General features: G+C 41.2%; 1 protein-coding gene across 3 annotated transcripts in view; it reads left to right on the top strand.

Annotated features, from left to right (window-relative positions):
- Positions 1-19,254, top strand: part of Znf609 (zinc finger protein 609) — a 141,783-nt gene that overhangs the window by 29,687 nt on the left and 92,842 nt on the right. The window lies entirely within an intron of this gene.

The raw sequence follows: 19,254 nt of genomic DNA on the forward strand, positions 1-19,254 counted from the left end.
CAAAGTCATAAAGATACCAGTCTAGTAAACAAGGGACAGGAGGTACTGACTATACTATGCAGCACTTAATCAGACCTTATGAGTTAGTTACTGTGGTAGCTTTGAAAGTTTGGCCTTGAATATTCTTTGACCCCTGAAAGTATCGCTCTCTGCCAGTTATCTCCTGCAACTATTGGAAATCAAAAGTTTCTTGGTGGTTTTTTTGCTGTCAAAAAGTCTAATGATAACTCCCCTTCTGCTTGACTTGGAAGCATAGGTGCCTGCAATCCCAGGAGGCAGTAGGACTGCTTCCCTCTCTTCGGGAAAGTGATCTTAGTTGATGCTTCAGGAAACGAAGCTTGTAGGACTATAGTAGAATAGTTTCCAGTCTAGGGTCAGCTCAGGCTGCCTCAAACTTGAGCAGCCTACATTTTCCTACAAAGCAGCTGGTCTGGTGATGAGCTGTTTTTTGGCTCTTGATTTTCTGTTTTGCTCTGCTCGCCCTATGCATTCAGCTGATTGCAGCAGATGCGGCATAAATTGATTTCTCTGTAATTACATCAGTTGCAGCAGGGAATACCTATTTCCAAATGTAAGTGTTAATAAATAAAGACTGGATATATATATATATATATATATATATATATATATATATATATTCGGGTGGTGCTCTCTTATTGCCTGCATTTTGGTAGTAGCTTGTATTTTCTTTCCTATAGGTATTTTCCTCTTTGCCTCTGGCACATCTGTAGCTTTTAGTAACATCTGGGCATTTTCGGTAGCAGGGCTATGATTTTCTTCCAGTTATATAACACAATGGTTGATTCCCTTTTGCCAGTGGCAGCTGCCAGAGAGGCTGCCTGTGTTTGGGTGGCAGATGCTGTAGTCCACCTCAGTAGAGTTGAGTTCCAGCTGGTAATTGGCATGGTTCATCCTGTGCTGGCTGTGATTTGCCATTTTCTCTGGGGTGCAGATGGATAATGCTGTTTTAAAGAGGCCTGGGAGCACTAGGAGTTCTTGCTCCTGTTCCAGGCTCATTAGACTGTTCCCTGCATCTGGCTGCAGGAGGTCCCTGCCATATATCCGTGTTCACAGTAGTTGTTGTTCTGTGTGGAAGGGTACCTCTGAGGGTGTTCTTCATTTTCTCATCATTTAGAGTACTTGTGTTGGAATCTTCTGAATTCGGTTGTAGTCTTGCGGTGAATGGATTATGATTGCTTAGGTTTGTATTGGATTTAAATCTTAGTGTTTATGACTTCCTCTAATGAATCTATTTTCTCTTATGTAGGTGCATAGACTGTTTGGGTGGTATACTTTTAGCTATTCCATCTTGGTGTTAGGGAGTTTTGCCCCTTATTGTAACTTTGACATAAACTTTGCTTCCCTGGTAGACTTAAGAATGGAGCTGTCAGATGAGAGAAAAAAGGGGAGGAAAAAAGGTGCTTCATATTTTGGGAAAAACTTAATTTCTGGGAAGTATTGAGAATCATACAATTTGTTGGGCAGTTCAGTGTTACCACAAGCTATATATTCTTTTTTTTTTTTTCCCAATACAGATCCAGTTATATAACCCTGGCTTGCCTAGAACTTACTATATAGACCAAGTTATTCTTTTTTGTTTGGTTGGTTTGGTTTGCTTTGCTTTGGTTTGCTTTGGTTTGATTTGGTTTGGTTTGCTTTGGTTTGATTTGGTTTGGTTTGCTTTGGTTTGGTTTTCCAAGACAGGGTTTCTCTGTGTTGCCCTGGCTGTACTGGAACTCTCTTTGTAAACCAAGTTGGACTCAAACTCAGAGAGATCTGCCTACCTTTGCCTCCCTGAGGGTCTACAGGAGTGCACCTATTCTTGAACTTGAGGTAGTACTCCTGCCTCTGCTTCTGCTCTGCCTTTGTATTGCTGGGATGACTAGCATACAGCACCTACCTGGCTGAGTCTGCTTTTTAAAAATTACTTACCTTGTACTCTAGAACATCAGTTGGGTACAGTTGCTCTAAGGTGCTTTACCATATTGTCTTTGGTTAATAAAATATTAAGTAAATGTTTGGAAGTTGCTAGGAGATAAACACACTTTGTAAGGAACAAACATTTCTGGAATGGAAAGAAGAGACAGGCAAAGTCAAAGAAAGCAAAGGGCCTGGGGTCGCAGCCCATCAGAAGGGTGGCTGGCTGGTGGGATGCACAGGCTTGATCTTGATGGCAGAGCAGAGAGGTAGGGAGAGGGAGATAAAAAAGAAAAGGTTAGGAGTTTTTCAGGAAGCATCAACTTTTAAGAACTTGGAACCCCACGGTGTTGTATACAATAGTTGCTCAGGGAGTGTTGATTAGTGTTGTAGTTTAGTTTGTAAGCAGAGTCTTTGAAACCTCTTCAAGATTTTTTCCCCCCTGAAATATGGGCTTGCCTCTGATATAACTAGTTTGGAATGTTACTTTTTGTAGGGACGATCAACAGAACCCAAACAGCAAAACATGTGTGATGTAATCAAGCTGGGAGCTACCATGAAGAGGGGAAACTCAAAAATTGGAAGATATCTTGGTTAAAGCACCATATCCCACGCTGCCTTTTCTTTTCTTCCTCAAGGTTTATCTATTTTTATTTTATGTATATGGGTGTTTTGCCTGATGTGTGTCTATGTACATGTATTCATGGGCCAGAAGAGGTGTTGGATTCTCTGAAACTGAAGTTACAGATAGTTCTTAGCTGCAGTGTGGGTGCTGGGCATTGAAATTGTGGTCCTCAGCAACAGTAGCCACTGCTCTAACTGCTGAGCCATCTCTAGTCCCCACCGCCCACTTTTCCAATTAGGAGAGGAGTCGGATACTGGTTAGAGTTGTCCCATGTTGAGCATTAGCTAATCAGGGGCTGAATATTCAAATTCCCTACCCCAGGGCTCTCTCTATCAAAGTAAGTATCTCACACTGCTCTGTGACTGAGGAGGAATTTTCTGTTAGCTGAGGATTTGTATTTCCTTTCATGAAATCAGTGTTTGCTCCAACACACCTTCCTGGCAGAGTTTACTAGAGAGACTGAGATGGCTCTTAGGAGCCATTGCTGCCCTGAATTGTTGAACACCCCTGAGGAGATGGGGGTGGGGGGGCTAACAATGTCAAGGAATAAGCATATGGAACTCTGGCTTCTGTCTGCTTCCTTTGGCTTGATTGATAGGTGTTAGGCTGAGGATAGAACAGGAGATGGAAGGGGGTAGGACTCTTGTCTGAGTGTCCTGAGCTTACTGCTTTTGTTGCCCTCTGACAGGCAAGAAGAAAGGAATTCACAAACAAGACAGTGTGATATATCAGTGCTGACTGTCAGGATTATGTCCAGGAGTTCCGGATGAGGCGTTTATTGAAAATCCTTTTTTCCCAAGTTATATAAGATACCTGGTCAGCTTAAATGGTTAGGGTCTAGAGCTTTGCAATCCCAAGCTTTCTTTTCCTTAGCATTTGCTTTTGATGTTACAAGGTAGGAACCTTATACTCTGCTTTGGCAGTGCTTGGGTATCAGCTAAGGTTGCTTTCAGAATGCTTTATTTGCCACTTTGCTCATTAGTTTAGAATACAAAGAAAACCTTCAGATTGTGGGTTCTGTATTATATGTGTTCTAAAAGCATCTTCCTTTGCCCTTGGTTTTCCCTTCTAGTTTATGGGTTCCAAGTCATTTCTTTTGTGTTGCCATTCTTCACTGGCTAGGCTAGGTCATATCTGTTATTCCCTGGGATCTCAGGCTTTCCTGATGCCTTCCTCCTGACTTGGTGCTCTTTTCTCGGTTATTGACAATATAGCCAAATGTCCCCAAGCATTTTCCTTCACTGAAAAAATAAAAAGCTGATTCTTATGTGGGTCCAAGTTGCATTGTCTAACTATAAATATGATTTATTCAGCAGCTCTTGTTTTCCTTCTGGGTGTTGTAATCCATGGAAAGTCTAGAGAAAGATTATCTTGTCTAGTTTCCCCATTTTGAGACAGGAAGCGTCCTCTTGACTGTGAAGGTAATTTGGCTTTCTCAGGTGTTCTCAGATTGTAACAAAACCTAGTAAGCTAGGTTTTTGGTTTTGTAGTTATTTGGGAGATTTTGTCTTTTTTTTTTTTTTTTTTTTTTTTTTTTTTTTTAATTTTTAAATTTTCGTGTCTGGGCCTTTGTGTCCTAGTGAGCTTTGGATTTACTTTGTATTCTAGACTGGTTTCAAACTTACAGCAGTCCTTTGTCCTTGGTCTCCTGAGTGCTGGAATCATAGGGATGAGCTGTCATGCCTCACCTAGTTAAAGCTAGGTTTTTTTAACACCATGATTTTTCTGTGTATGCATGCAGAGTGTGGAGTGTGCACTTGAAGGTCAGGGCTTCTGCTCTAGTACTCTCTGCTTCATTCCCTTGAGGCAGGGTCTCTCACTGAACCTGGAATGTAGGTTGTCAGTCAGTCAGCACGTCTGTCAGTTCTTCTGTCTTCTTTCACAGCTCTGAGATTATAAGCACATACATAGCCATGCTTGGCTCTCTGTGCTCCCAGTGGTGCTGGGATCCAAAGCGGGTTCCTGTGCTTTTATGGCCAATGCCTTTATCCATGGAGCCATCATTCCAGCCTCTTGAACACCAAATTGTATAGTATATATTACTCTAGATTTTTTTTTCAGTGTGAAGCCCTGTCTTTTTTGTTGTTGTTGTTGTTAGATTTATTTATTTTATGTATATGAGTACACCATTGTTCTCTTCAGACATACCAGAAGAGGGCAACGGATCCCATTACAGATGGTTGTGAGCCACCATGTGGTTGATGGGAATTGAACTCAGGACCTCTGGAAGAATAGTCGGTGCTCTTAACCACTGAGCCATCTCTCTAGCCCTACTACATTTCTTAATGACTCTGTAATTGTTATCGTTGCTCTCCATTGAACCATATGGGTCCAAGCATCAAACTCAGGTCAACAGGCCTGAGACGGACACCTTTGCTTGCTGAACCCTCTCACTGACCCGTGGATACCATTGTTTATTTCGTATATTAAATGGCTGTATATTAGATTCTAGGTAAAGAAGAGATAGTCTCTTCTTTCTTAGAGCTAACAGTTTAACAACTAAAGTAGAGCTCCTAAAAGTGCATAGAACCTAGGTAAGGATGTCTTTCAGAGTGAGGGTTGTAGGACTGGCAAAATGGCCTTGCAGTTAAAGCTCTCGACAGCTGGGCGGTTGTGGCGCACGCCTTTAATCCCAGCACTTGGGAGGCAGAGGCAGGCAGGTTTCTGAGTTTGAGGCCTTCCTTGTCTACAAAGTAAGTTCCAGGACAGCCAGGGCTACACAGAGAAGCCCAGTCTCGGAAAAAAAACCAAAACACCGAAACCAACAACAACAACAAAAAGCTTTCGGCAGGAGGGCATCAGTACCTGAGTTCACACTCATACCCCCCACCCAACCTCCCACACCCCAGAACTCTACAATGAAAGAAGAGAACTGGCTCCAGAAAATTGTCTTTGACCTCTACTCATACTGTGATGCAGTCTTAGGTAATATCACATGTACAACAGATTTTTTGGTTTGGTTTGGTTTGGTTTGGTTTGGTTTTTATAAGTGTAGATTGTTGACCCTACACCACATCTACTGCATATGTTTTTGGGATAAAGATCCAGAAATCTTGACTTTGAAGTAGAAATTTTGTGAACCTTTGTACATTTTCTTTGTACATATTGGAAGCCATTTCTGATTTTAAGACCAACTTTAATGTAAATTTCACATCAAGTCTTATGTATGATTTTGTGATTAAGAATATACTCTGGGAGATAAAAAGTGGCTTAGCAGGTTAAGGATCCCTACCAACTCTAATGACCTGCATTTGATTCCCAGAACCCATATGTTAGAAGAAAACTGAGTCTCTCAAATTATCCTCTGACCGTATCACCTAAACCATGGCAAATGCATGTATGCACACGTATAGACACACAGATGTACACACACTCCCACCCTGCCCCCCCTTTCTAATTTTTCCTTTCTTTTTTTTAAAGAATGTGATCTGTAGCCTGACTGTTGGGAGTGTCTCAGCTCTGTGCTTGTGAACTGAGTGATCTTGAGCTAGTTACTTAACTGTTCTGAACTAGCTGTCTCATGACAAATAAGAGTGTACATATTGGTTATTGAAATATTAAATTAGTTGTTGGGCATCATGGCACACACCTTTAATCTCAGTCAGTGCTTGGGAGGCAGAAGCCCCTTGGGTACAAGGCCGGCCTGTTCTCCATGGGAAGTTAGGACAGCTGGGGCTATGGAGGAAGATTTTGTTTACAAAACAAAAAAATAGCATTAGTTAACTCAGGGAAAACTATGTAACACAGAAGAAGCATTCAGTAATGATTAGAAAAAAATAATTTTAGTTAAAATATGTGTCAGTCTGTCCTAGGCAATACTGGTCTGAACTATAATAACAAGTCCACTGCACAGGAAAGCCTGATAGTAGCCGATGAACATGTTGGCTAAGACTTTCATCACTGTGCTCAGGAGAAGTTCCAAACCTGGGCTGGGAAATTTACATGCTGGTGCTATGTTCTAAAGACCAAGAACAGGATTTAGAGGTACAGAAGCAGCCTCGCTGTACTTCAGATTTCCTTTGAATTGGCCGCATCCCTGGGGTGGTGTTGAGTATGTTGGATGGATGTTGCTGTGGGTCTGCCAGCATATACAGTCTCATGGCAGAGCATGGAAGAGCGGTGCTTTTGTTGCTACATAAGCATGGGAAGAAAAATAAAATCTAAGTCCTAGTCCTTAATTTTCCTCCCCTGTGTGAATTTGTATTTTTGCCATTTGGGTACAAGAGCTTTTTACCAGCAGGGCTTATCTAGGGAGGCAGCAGGCGTGTGCTTTCAGGCTAGAGGTGGCAATAACATACACAGCTGAGATCTGCCACTGCTGACTGCCTGAGACCTCCTCTCTGTGGTTTGCACTCTTCAAGCCATGCTTGAGTAACCTGCCTCCAGAGCTGCTGACAGGGCTATGTTCAGAGGCCTTGGAAATTACACTGTTCATTTCCTTATCATCCTCTGACCTGCAGTGCAGAGCCTTCTGGTGCAGGAACAAGGCAGAAAAAAATCCAGACGGCTTCTTGCCAGCAAGTGTCAAGAGCTACAAAGAAGGAAATTGGACTTGCTCACTTAAAAACCATGGGGTTAGGCTTTGATTTTTGGATCCTGCTGAGAGTTATTTGTGTGTGTGAGCATGTTTTATCTCCGCGTTTGTATAGAATGATTCTGTACACGGCAGTGGTGTGGAGTAGGAATGTCTGAAGGTAGAGAGCAGAGGGAAGATTGCTTTTCTCTTCGGTTAATTTCCCAGTTGTACCATTTGGGTGGGCTTGGAAGAATTAGCATCAGGAAGGTGCCAGGCCATATTAATATTTTAAAATATATTACTCTTGATACAGTTTAGTCATGGATGAGAGCACCCACATAAGAAATGTCCTTGGCTATCTGAGGAGACATGTGTATTAAATGCTTCTCCCTAAAGTTACTCATTCTGGTGTGTCAGTGTTTATGTTGTCTTGGACTTTAGATCTGTCTCAGTGCGAGGACAGACTGCTGGGAGAGTGGGAGGGTAATTTAGAGCACTTTGGAAATGTCTATTTATAGGATAAAATAATACTTAAAGGGTCTAGAGAGTTAAGGCTCTGCAGATTTTTGCGGAGGACCTACATTCCCAGCACCTGTGTCAAGCAGCTTACCACCATTTATGACTCCAGCTGCCAGAGACCTAACCCCCTCTTCTGGCTGTTACTAGCATTGCTTGTGTCTGGCACTCAGACACTTAACACCTAAATAAGAAATGTAATAGATTTAAAGAATGGTTCCTATTACGAAGACTGGTATAATAAAGCTACCTCTCTTTTCTTCTAGCATCTTTTTTTTTTTTTTTTTTTTGCCATAGAAGACAAGGAAAGGCATTTTGTTTTGTTTTATTTTTCCTCAGAATGAGGAAAAATTGAGATGGTAAAAGGGTTCTTCCTTTCTGTATGTGTATATTTCTGTAATTCTTTATTCTTGAATCTTCATGGCCTTGATGTCAGTGGTACCTTTTTGGCTTCAGAACAGGAAAGGAAGAGAGGGAGAGAAATCTTATAACTTTTAGACCCCAGAGGTATTTTTAAACCCTTAGTCTTTAGATTCAGCATCAGCAGCTTTTGATGTTCAGTTAAAGACTCCAGTGTTGGACTTCAGCCCTGGGCTCCCAGTAACCCTTAGGCTCAATTTTTCACAATTTGCATTTTAGCGTTAGCTTTCTTGCCTGCTGTGGCAGTGCATATTTATAATCCCAATTCTTGAGAAGCTGATGGGGCAGGAACTTGAGAGTTCAAGGCAAACCACTTTCCTTACCCTTTGGGAAAAAAAAACCCTTTTTCCAAAACAAGCAACAACTCCCCCTCCCCCCAAATTAGCTGTCCTATTGACTGATGCTCAAGTTTCAGATTCAACATTATTTGTCCCTTTGTTCTTAAAAGGGACAATGAGGCCAGAGAGATGCCTTATCTGTTAAGAACACTTGTTCTTGCAGAGGATCCAGGTTCATTTTCCAGCACTCACATGATGGCTCACAACCATCTGTAATTCCAGTTCCATTAAACTGGGAGCCTGCTTCTGGCCTCCATGAGCATCGCATGTACCACAACACAGACGGAAACACCCATGCATATAAAAATAAGTATTAAAGTTTTTAAGTGAAAAGAAATTTACCAAAAATAAAAATTAACCCTTGACCATGGATGTGGTTTTTTCTTTTCTATGTGCTGTATAGACTGCCTTTTGTCTTCTTTGACAAATTGAGATGCTCTAAATTAGAGGGATTATCTAGGGGTTTGGAACATGTTTTACTTTCCTTGTATTTGAGGCGTGTGTGAGTAATGCTCAGTGAACATCGTGGTTCCTCTTCTATCGAGTAGGTCATAGGGATTGAATTCCAGTCAGGCAGGGCCTTTCCCAAATCACCTCACCAGTTTAGGATTTAGAACTTTGAGAACAGAAGAAAAACTTAATATTAACCTTTTCAAGTTTCCCCTTCATCAATTGTAATGCAAACCATCACCTCTTAAAATTCTCGTGAAGTTTAAACAAGATAAGGAAGCTTAAGTGCTCAGCATAGAATTTAAATATTGTTAGGTATTTGAAAACTGTTATCTTCACAGTTGTCTGTACCCAGAGTCTCATCTGAGGTGAGGGGATCCCTTGAGCTCCAACAGTTAGAGACCAGCTTGGAGTGGGACCTTATTCCCACTCCCCACTACCAAAAGACCTGTTTCTAATGTATTGTTTCTGAGGATCAGTGATAGAAGATGGTTATGAAATTAAGGAGAAAGGCTACCCTTAAAGACCTGCAAAGTTTATTGCCTGGAATACACAGCAGGTATCCATTTATAATAGCTAGTACAATACTGTGACTCTTACTAAGAAAGAGAGATTAATCCAGAGCATTTAGAGCTATTGTGGTTTGGTTGGTATTTGGTCAGTTTAGTTCATCAGTGTTTTGGATTCCTTTTGGTAGAGATTAATTGGAAGAACCATAGCTCTTTTGTAACCATTTCCTTTCAAACCAGTTTGTTGTTTAAGTCCTGAAATTTATTCCTTAGATTTGAAATGAAGATAGCATGATTTTTTTAAATAAAAGTTTTTTACTTGGGGTGTATGTGCGCATGTGTGAGCTCATGTGTGTGCTGCTCTGTGTACCGTGATGCAAAAGTGAAGGTGAAAGGGTCACATTATCAGGTTGGTTCCCTTCTACCTGCATATGGGTTCCAGGACTCAAAGTCAGGTCACCAGGCTTGTACACCCTGTGTTTTTACCGCTGAGCTTTCTCATTGGCCTCAGACTTCAGCCTTTTGAAGAATTAGAACAGGTAACATGAGTAGTCTAGAAGAATGAGGAGCAGGACACACCTTTTTGTAAAGTTTTCGATAGCTTCAGAGGAAAAAAAAAAAGTCAGGTCTTTAGCAGGTCACTCTTCAATTTGAAGCCTTTGTTGTCCACTAAGAACAGTTGAACTGTGTCCCTGGAAAACTCTAATTGCTTTTAAACTTAAGACAGTTGAGTTATCTTAATTCATACATACAATGTATGTATGTTTTCAGAGCTGCCCATTTGGCACTGAACAACCAGTTGGTGTGCCCTTCCCTGGGGCCCCACCCACTCTCAGCTCTACTCAGCTGCCGATAGTTTGTGTAGGGTTGAATCCTCAAGGGCATTCCCCTGTCCAGTTTGGAATGTTCATCAGTCCTCCTTGTACAGCTCACATTTGGACAGTTCTGTTAGGGCCACTTCATGGTTATAGCTTCTGATGTTACTAACAGTAACATAATGTCTCTGACCCCAGCAAATGGACTCTCAGAGTTGCCTTTGCCATTTCCAGATGGGCTACCCACTGTGCTTTGGGTGTCACTTGATGCTCAGGGTATCTTACATCATGTTTCGGATTCTCCTCCAACTGTCTCTTTTCGGCACTTGATCTATAGACAGCACTTAGGAATGCAGTTATAATAAAGCTGGGTTTGTACTTTCATCATTAGTAGGAGAAATACTGAATTTCTGAGAGTTTACAAAAACCCTTTATGGCCCAATAGCCACACCAGCTTTATTTATTTATCTTTAAAACAAACAAATTTGAAGTTAATTCATTGCTCTGTTGTTTGTTGTAGCACTATATGTAATCCACACTGGCCTCAAATTTAATCTCAAATGCAGGGGTTATAGGTAGATGCATCAACACAGCTGACTAACTGGATCTGTTTGCCATAGTGTTGCAATTTAGGATTTTTTAAAAAGTTGATTAAAAGAGAATAAAACAGGTTTAGATAATCAAAGTTTATTGATGATCCAAAATCAGGGTTTCTGGATTTTATTTTATTTGTTTCATATGTTAGTTTTTTGCATTTATTATGGACAAAAAATGTTTCCCGGAAGTTTGTGACATTCTTAAATGAAAGAATGCTGCTATAAATAAAAACTTTATTTCTGTCAGAGTCTACTTCAGAACATATTCAAACTAAGCATGCTGCTTTAGGAAGACAAATATTATGTAAAAAAAATAGCAGAAATCTTTTATCTCTTAGTATTTTGGTTTTGTCTTTAGAAACATAATTCCTTTGAAGTCTAGAAGAGATTTAAATGTTTTGCATTATAAATCATTTTCTACTAGTATATCTTTTGTTTGTTTTGGGTTGTTGGCTTTTATTTGTTTTGCTTTTACACAGGGGGGCCTCATGTAGCCCTGGCTGGCCTTGGATTCCCTAGGTAAAGGAAAATGACCTTGAACTCCTAATCCTCCTTCCTCTGCCTCACAAGTACTAGGATTCCAGTCATGCACCACCACGCCTGGGTCACTGCTGAAACTGTCTTACTTACGGGGAAGTGATTAGAAATCAGTTATTAACAAAGATGAACAAATACCTAAGTATACTTTATTTAGGTATACTATACTAAGTATACTTTATAATGAAGCCATTTTAAAATATCGTAGAATGATATTTTTGGCAAAATTAATATCCTTGTACAATGAAATTTAAAACATAGCTTTTAGCATTAGTATGTATATTATTTTTCTCTTAATTATATTAATTCTATTTTCTTGGTGCATTTTTAAAAAAAGATTTTTATGGTGTTTCAAATGCATCATACATACCACTGAAAATTGGCAGTTGTGTGGTAGTGGGAATTATTACACAAAGTGACTATACATTTGTACACACCACGTTAGAGCAGATCAATTCCACCGCTCTGCAGACTCCAAAAACATCTGGTAGAATGTCTGTTTTAGACAAAGCATGCCATAAGGTATTTCTCGTTTTGATTATACATATGTGTTTGGATTGAGAACGTAGGGACTTGAAGTCAAATAGTCTCAGAATGAGGTTGACACTTTTTTCTCCCTCTATTATCTCTTGTTCTTTCCCATCTCCTACAAATGCCAGGTGGTAAAGTCAGACTGAGATATACTCTGTGATATTGGCCTTCAGAGTTACTCAGGTTAATGACGTGCTGACTCCATACATGCAACACATAACCAGTTTTTTCTTTAGCTTTAAGACAAAGAATTATTGTTTCAGTTTCAGCTGGCTTTGGCTGGGCAGTGGTGGCACACGTCTTTAATGCCAGCACTCAGGAGGCAGAGGCAGGCAGATTTCTGAGTTGGAGGCCAGCCAGGGCTACACAGAGAAACCCTGTCTCAAAACAAACAAACAAACAAAAAACAAAATAGTTGTGTAATAAGAGGTGCATAGTGGGTTGGGATGATAGTAAAATGCTTGCCAGGTAAGCACAGAGTCTATTTCTAGCATCCATGCAGAAAACTGGACTGGTTATCCTAATGCTGAAGAAGCCAGAGACAGTGAATCCTTGGGGTTGGCTGGCCGACCAGCCTAGTCAGCAGGTCCTAATAAGAGACTTCTTTTTTTTAAGGGTTTATTTATTTTATGCATATATGAGTACACTATAGTGTACAGATGGTTGTGACCCACCATGTGGTTGCTGGGAATTGAACTTAGGACCTTTGCTCGCTCTGGTGGGCCCCGTTCGCTCCCACTCAAAGATTTATTTATTATTTTATCTAAGTACACTGTAGCTGTCTTCAGACACCTCAGAAGAGGGTGTCAGATTTCTTTATGGATGGTTGTGAGCCACCATGTGGTTGCTGGGATTTGAACTCAGGACCTTCAGAAGAGCAGTCGGTGCTCTTAACCGCTGAGCCATCTCTCCAGGACCAAGAGACTTCTTAAAATACAAACAAACAAACAACTGGCCTCTACATGTACTCATAAATACACTCAGAAACAACAAAACCGTTTAAAATGAAAAGCAATAGAAACATGATTAAGTTAACAGATTATCAGATTTCCTGTCTAGGGCAGTCCAGATAGTGTATACTTAATGTCTAAATAAGTAAGGCCCACACTGTTGGGGTTACTCATTCTCTCTTGCTCTCACCCTCTTTGGTAATTTTGTTTGTTTGTTGGTTTGTTGGTTGGTTGGTTGGTTGGTTGGTTGGTTGGTTGGTTGGTTTTTTCGATTCAGGGTTTCTCTGTGTAGCCCTGGCTGTCCTGGAACTCACTTTGTAGACCAGGCTGGCCTGAAACTCAGAAATCCTCCTGCCTCTGCCTCCCAAGTGCTGGGATTAAAGGCGTGACAACCACTGCCTGGTGGCAATAGAGTATTGGAATTGAAGGTTCAGGAATAAGCTAAGATAAAGAAAGATGAGCTGTGAGCCCGCTGCATAGCCACAGCTTCCTTCCCAGGTTCCCTGTTGTAACCTTAAAGAAGATGGTGGCCTAGTCCTAGACACTCTGCCATCAATGACCCTCTTATCTGATGCCGCTGAAGTTACTTGTGAAAGGGTTTGCTTTCTGCTAAGTTCTTCAATATATGAAAGTGTAAATTCTAAGAGAAGTTCCTGTATGGAGCCCAAGCTAAAAGTAATAGATGAAGTCACCTTCCTTAGTGTCTTGAGAGGAATCCAAGAAAAGGTGCTGTTTTGAAACTTGAAAGATACTATAAAGAAAGGGCAGGTCTTGAGCGAAGCCGCTTTGGAGGTGGTAACCAGCCCAAACAAGAGTTGGCATGTGCTTTCTAACCCTGGCTCCAGACTTAGCTGAGAGAGAAATGTATGGGAGGCTCTGTAAATGGAAGGATTGTTTATGGCTTTGGATGCTGTATGACTAGATGGGAGTAGGAAGAGTTTAGAGCTGGTCTCTGAGGCTTGGAAGCACCCCCACCTCGGGTTACTTACCATTTTATAGCTTTTCTAGGACAACCTTTTAGTATTGTGCTGTGCCAAGACTAAGCTGAGGTTGGGGTGGAGTTTAATTAGATAGAATCAAGACCAATAGATTTTCTTCAAATATCCTAAGCAAGCATTCTATTTGGAAGTATTTAAGTTTTCCTAAAATCCCATTCTTGTCAGCTTGGTTTTTGAAAGATAGACAGCTGTTGCTACCACGCCAAAGGAGCCAGAATGATGTCAGGCTGGCATTAGAGGGAAGGGAAGCACATCACTGACTAGGCACGAGGTGCCTCTGAACTTGTGGTCCCTGCTGCCTCAGTTTTGTTTGTTTTACTTTCCTGTGCTAAGGATTGAACCCAGAGTGCTCCCTGCCCTCTCCTCTTTTTGATACCAAAAAAACTTGGCTGACCTGAAACTATAGACCAGGCTGGCCTCCAACCCAAAGGTCATCCTGCCACAACAATCTGCCCAGAGCATTACATAAACTAGGCAAGTGCTCTTCTATGAGCAAGACCTGCAGCTAACAGCTGCCCCTTTTACTTTTAATTACATTTACTGTGTGTGTGTTGTAAGACAGAGACAGAGACAGACATCTACACAGGTACAAGTGTAGAGGTCAAAAGGAGGCAGTCTCTTCATTCTATTTCCACCATGTGGGTCCAAGGGATAGAACCGAGGTTGTCAGGTTCTTGGGATCTAGCTCCCTTGTCCCCACTCCATTAATCTCTACTGATCCTGGTTGCCAGCAGAGTTTGCTGACAGGTTTGTGGGCTGGAGATTGTTTCTTAATCCCTGTCTTGGAATACCAAACTCCAGCTGTGCTGTCTAGGCCTTGGGAGAACTGAGAGGCATTTGGTTACTGTAGACAAAGGCCTGTTTTGTTAGCGAGAAGATTAGGGCAAAGTACAACCACTATTATCTCTGAAGCCTTCATGGTCAACTGTCTACTTGGCAACAGGGGATGCCTTGACCTTAATTAACAGCAACCTGTTCTTAATGTTTCTTTGATATTTTCTACTAATGAGGTTTCAGTGTTCAGGCTTCAAAAGTTCCATTAATGTCTCTTTAACCTTTTTTTCCCACTAATATTGGGAATTCAGAGGGAAGGCTGAGCAGGTAAAGGTACTTGCCACTAATCTTGATCTACACCCACATGGTGGAAGGTTGTCCTCTAACCTAAGCTTGTACGAGTACAACACACACACACACACACACACAGTAATAATTGTAAATAGGAACAGCTGTTGGTTGTAGGCATAGTTCTGTAGAGAGCCCTTGCTTATCACATGTACACATCACACACACAAATGAATATTTAAAAAATATTATAAAAGTAGTGAATTAGTGCTTTTCAGTAAATAGCTGGCAAAGTGCAAAAAGCAGTATCTGTTTCTTTTGCTTGTTTGTTTTTCTTTAGTCAAGACCTCAGGGCTCAAGCTGACTTTAAACTCCCATGTGTGGCCAAAGCTGGTATTGAACTTCTGATGCTCCTGCCTTTGCTTCTAGACTGCTGGGATGACTGGCTTGGGGACCAGTATCCTGCCTCCTACTTCTGGAATGGGTGCAGGCAAGCATTTTGCTGTGTTAATGGCCTGTAACAGCCCTCCTGTTATGTTTTATTTTGAAACTGGACCCTATTAAGTCACTCAGGCTAGCCTAAAACTCCCTTTATAGCCCAGACAGGCATTGACTTTGTTATCTTCTTACCTCAGCTGGGATTACAGGCTTCCTTCCAGTTGTATTTTGTATCTTGGAAGGATTTCTATAACATTGTAAAAGTGGTTGAGATTATTGGTTCAGGACTCTCTTGGACATGAATCTCAACTCTGTTTATTTAAGAATCTTTAATTTTCCCATTAGAGAACTAACCTGGTTTGGCCTAGCTTGGCCGGATTTTATTATATTTGATGATGAGATTTCACCCTGAAGTCTGAAACTCGATTTCTTTATGTTTTTATAATTTGCCTCAAAGTTTTTATCTTCATCAGTTGCTATGCTCAGAAGTCTAAGTGTTTATTTTTTAAACTGCTGGTGGTAAGTAGGTGTAGGGGGGTAGTACTTTTTAAATGCTTAACACATTAAGTTCCCTTCTTGGAAGGAGGGGTCTGATATCAGTTAACTTCGTAGTTAACTTTCACTACTGAGCTAATCAGGAATTAAGTGACCTCTCCAGAGCCAGTTCTCCCTGGAATTATGTGGAAAGCCCTTGGTCTCGGGGGTCAGGCTAAGGGGCAAGCTCCATAACCCACTGTTGGCTCTTAGCTGGCACTACGGGCAAGACTCAGTTTAGTCTGTGTGACTGGCAGTCTGATAGGTCATCAGTAAACAGCTGTTGAGTGTGAATTCATTTGTTCTGTGCCTTGGAAATAGCTAGAAGGTATTTTTCAGAATAATGTTCAGAACTTGACTGCAGTTCCTTTGGGACTTGAAGGTTTCACAGTTCCCATTAAAGCACATACACTCTGGAGACAGACAATAACTTACAGTTCTTATCAACAACCATCTTATGGGAAGACCTTGCTGGTCAGCTGATTGCTGATATGAGGGTAGGATTTAGCTGTGAAAGAAAGGAAAGGCTCTGAGTATCATGGCAACAAGCATTGCTATTTCCAATTTGCCTCAGAATTACTGTGTTTGTTTGGTTTGTTAAGGTAGGGTGTCACTCTGTAGTTAGAACTGGCTTTCTGTCTTAGTCAAGTGCAGTGATAACAAGTGTGAGCCATCATACCCAGCTTTACTGGGTCATCTTCTTTTTTTTATTTTTTTATTTTTTGTTTGTTTTTTTTTCGAGACAGGGTTTCTCTGTGTAGCCCTGGCTGTACTGGAACTCACTCTGTAGACCAGGCTGCCCTCAAACTCAGAAATCCGCCTGCCTCTGCCTCCCAGAGTGCTGGGATTACAGGCGTGCGCCACCACCGGTTCTTCTTAATTTGAAAGAACCGTTCCTCTGGGCATACTAGTAGCATTGGTTCTGCTGTGCAGTCAATGGATTGGATAACACACAAGTGAATCATGTTTCCTTAGCACTCAGAAAACTGAGGCAGGAAGATTGCTTGAGTTTGAGACCAGCCTCGGCTATGTAATGAGTTCTTTGCTAACTTGGAATACAGTCAAACTGTCTTGCTGTTTTAAAAAAGCTATTAGCTACCTAGAGGACTGTTGAGCCCAAAATGAGAGACTAACCCTAAAAGCACCAGAATGGCTGCACAGACACCGCGTTCTCTGTGCTAAGCTGCATCTATGTTTTTAACTTTCTTAACTGAAAAGACTTGAGAAAAAATCTCAGTCCTAAGACTTAAAGAGATTTAATTCCTTCTTGAACTCTGAATCTTGCTTCTACAGTCTCTGGCCATTGTGACTGTTTAAAATCTGTATGTTAGAAGTGTTTTGCATACCAGTTTGTCTGTGTACCATGTGCATGCCTGCTGTCTGAGGAGGCCAGAAAGGGCACTGGACCTCCTAGAACTGGAGTTTTTAGGTAGTTGTGAGCCACCCTGTGAATTTTGGGGATTGAACCCAAGTCCTTCAGAAGCACAGCCAGTGCTCTTGACAACTTCACTAGTAACACCTCCAGTTCCTCCACTCTCTGCCTTCTGTTCTCAGTGTCACCCTGTTGGAAATTTGCAGCTCATTTCTACACTGCTCTGCTGCCCTGTTGTTTATTTTTTTGAGGCGCAGCTTCATCTCTCCCAGGTTGCTTTAGACCTCACTGTATAACTGAGGAGTGACCTTGCATCTAGCATCTCTTGCTTCCTCCTCCTCCTCCATGCTGGCATCACAGCACACCAACTTATCTGCATGCTTTATTCTGTTTAGCATCTTGTTCTCCTTGCTAACTTTACCAGGCTGCTGTTTTTGGATTTGCCTTTATAAATGTCTGTTGCCAAAACACCTGTTACTACCAGGTTTATAAATATTAGTCAGGTATGTGAATGAAGTATGTGTTATGGTAAATAACTTCAGTTTTAGTTGGTATTGGCCTCTGTTTACGAAATGCTCGTTTTGATCTCCTTTTTTCATGTTAGGGGCTTTTTTTTTTTTTAAGCTGTCTGGACCCTGGTGTCTCTGTTCATGTTTTAAATATTTTTAAGTTGTATTGCTAAAAAATACAGTGGATACTCTGTGAGTATCCACACGACATGTTTATGGTGAGCTCCTAGTCCGATGACCCTTAAGTAGGGGAGCCCTACTTAATGCCAGTATCTTTAGGTCTTTCCTTGTGGGTTTCTCAGATTCCTTAGAAACTTATTTGATTTCTCCAGGAAGGTAAGACTATCAGCTTTTTCTAAGCCACATGAGAAAAGTGTGCAGGTTCAGCGTTTAGTATTCAGCACTCTCTGCCACATTTTTTTTTTTTTTTGAATTTGTTTTTTTGAGACAGGGTTTCTCTGTATAGCCCTGGCTATCCTGGAACTCACTCTGTAGACCAGGCTGGCCTCGAACTCAGAAATCCACCTGCCTCTGCCTCCCAGAGTGCTGGGATTACAGGTGTGCGCCACCACCGCCCAGCTCTCTGCCACATTTAATCTCCTTATTTTAAGTATATATTCATCTTCTTTACTATGCCTGAAGCACACTAGTCCAGAGATCTTGTGTGAGCCACTTGAGAAAATTAAACTTCCAGTCTCTTGAATAAAGGAGTACATCTGAGTGAGAAAAGTTAAGGATAGATATAACTGCTTCTTACATATTTTTAATCAGCTTTATTCATTCTAAATCATAAGTTCTAAGCCTGAATTAATAGATGCTACCAATTCTTAGATTTGTGGGAAAAGTTCTTTATGATTTTCTCCATTTGCAGACATAGTATTTATTCATTGTGACAGCCTGTCTGTCTGTCTGTCCTTTATCCAGGCCTTCATTTGCTCTCCAGGTTCCAAAGTTTCTGCCATCAGCTCAGCATTTCTCCCTTTCCTGTGCGCTTTTCTAAATCCTTTGTAATAGTTTGAGGATGCTTTTGTGTAGTGATGCAGCCTTTCTTATTAAATGTCTTGGTTTTCATTTTGTTTTATTTATATTTATTTAGTGTATGTAGAAACACATGTGTAATAGAGGTACCAGGACAAGTGGTTCTAGGGGTGGAATTCAGGTACCTGAGAGCTATTTCACCAACCCTACAGCCATTTTCTTCCTTTTCCCTTCCTTCTTTCTTTTTCCTTGAAAAAGGGAATTAAGCTTGGAACCTCAAGATTGCCAGGTGAGGGAACACACCTTTGAGCTGCATTCCTAGCACCACCTCCATTTTTGGTTGACAACTAATTGAGATAATAATACTCAAAGGAAGTTTTTAAGACTAGTAGACTAGGTTCCTTCTCCCACTTCTGCCTTTGCCTGCCCTTTTTACTATGGCAGAATTTTGCCAGGTCTGCCACAGTGAAGACACCATCTCCTGATACTTCCTAGAGAACCAGCCACACTAAGGACATTCAGAGTGCAGAGAGGCCTGGGAGCACAGGAGAGCTGGTTTTCCAGGACTGTCTACATACCTGCGTGCACAGAGAGAATGGGAATCCCAGGAGTACAGACACACAGACTTGTAGGACAGATAAGC

The sequence above is a fragment of the Apodemus sylvaticus genome, chromosome 7, assembly GCF_947179515.1.
Source record: "Apodemus sylvaticus chromosome 7, mApoSyl1.1, whole genome shotgun sequence".
NCBI lineage: Eukaryota > Metazoa > Chordata > Mammalia > Rodentia > Muridae > Apodemus > Apodemus sylvaticus.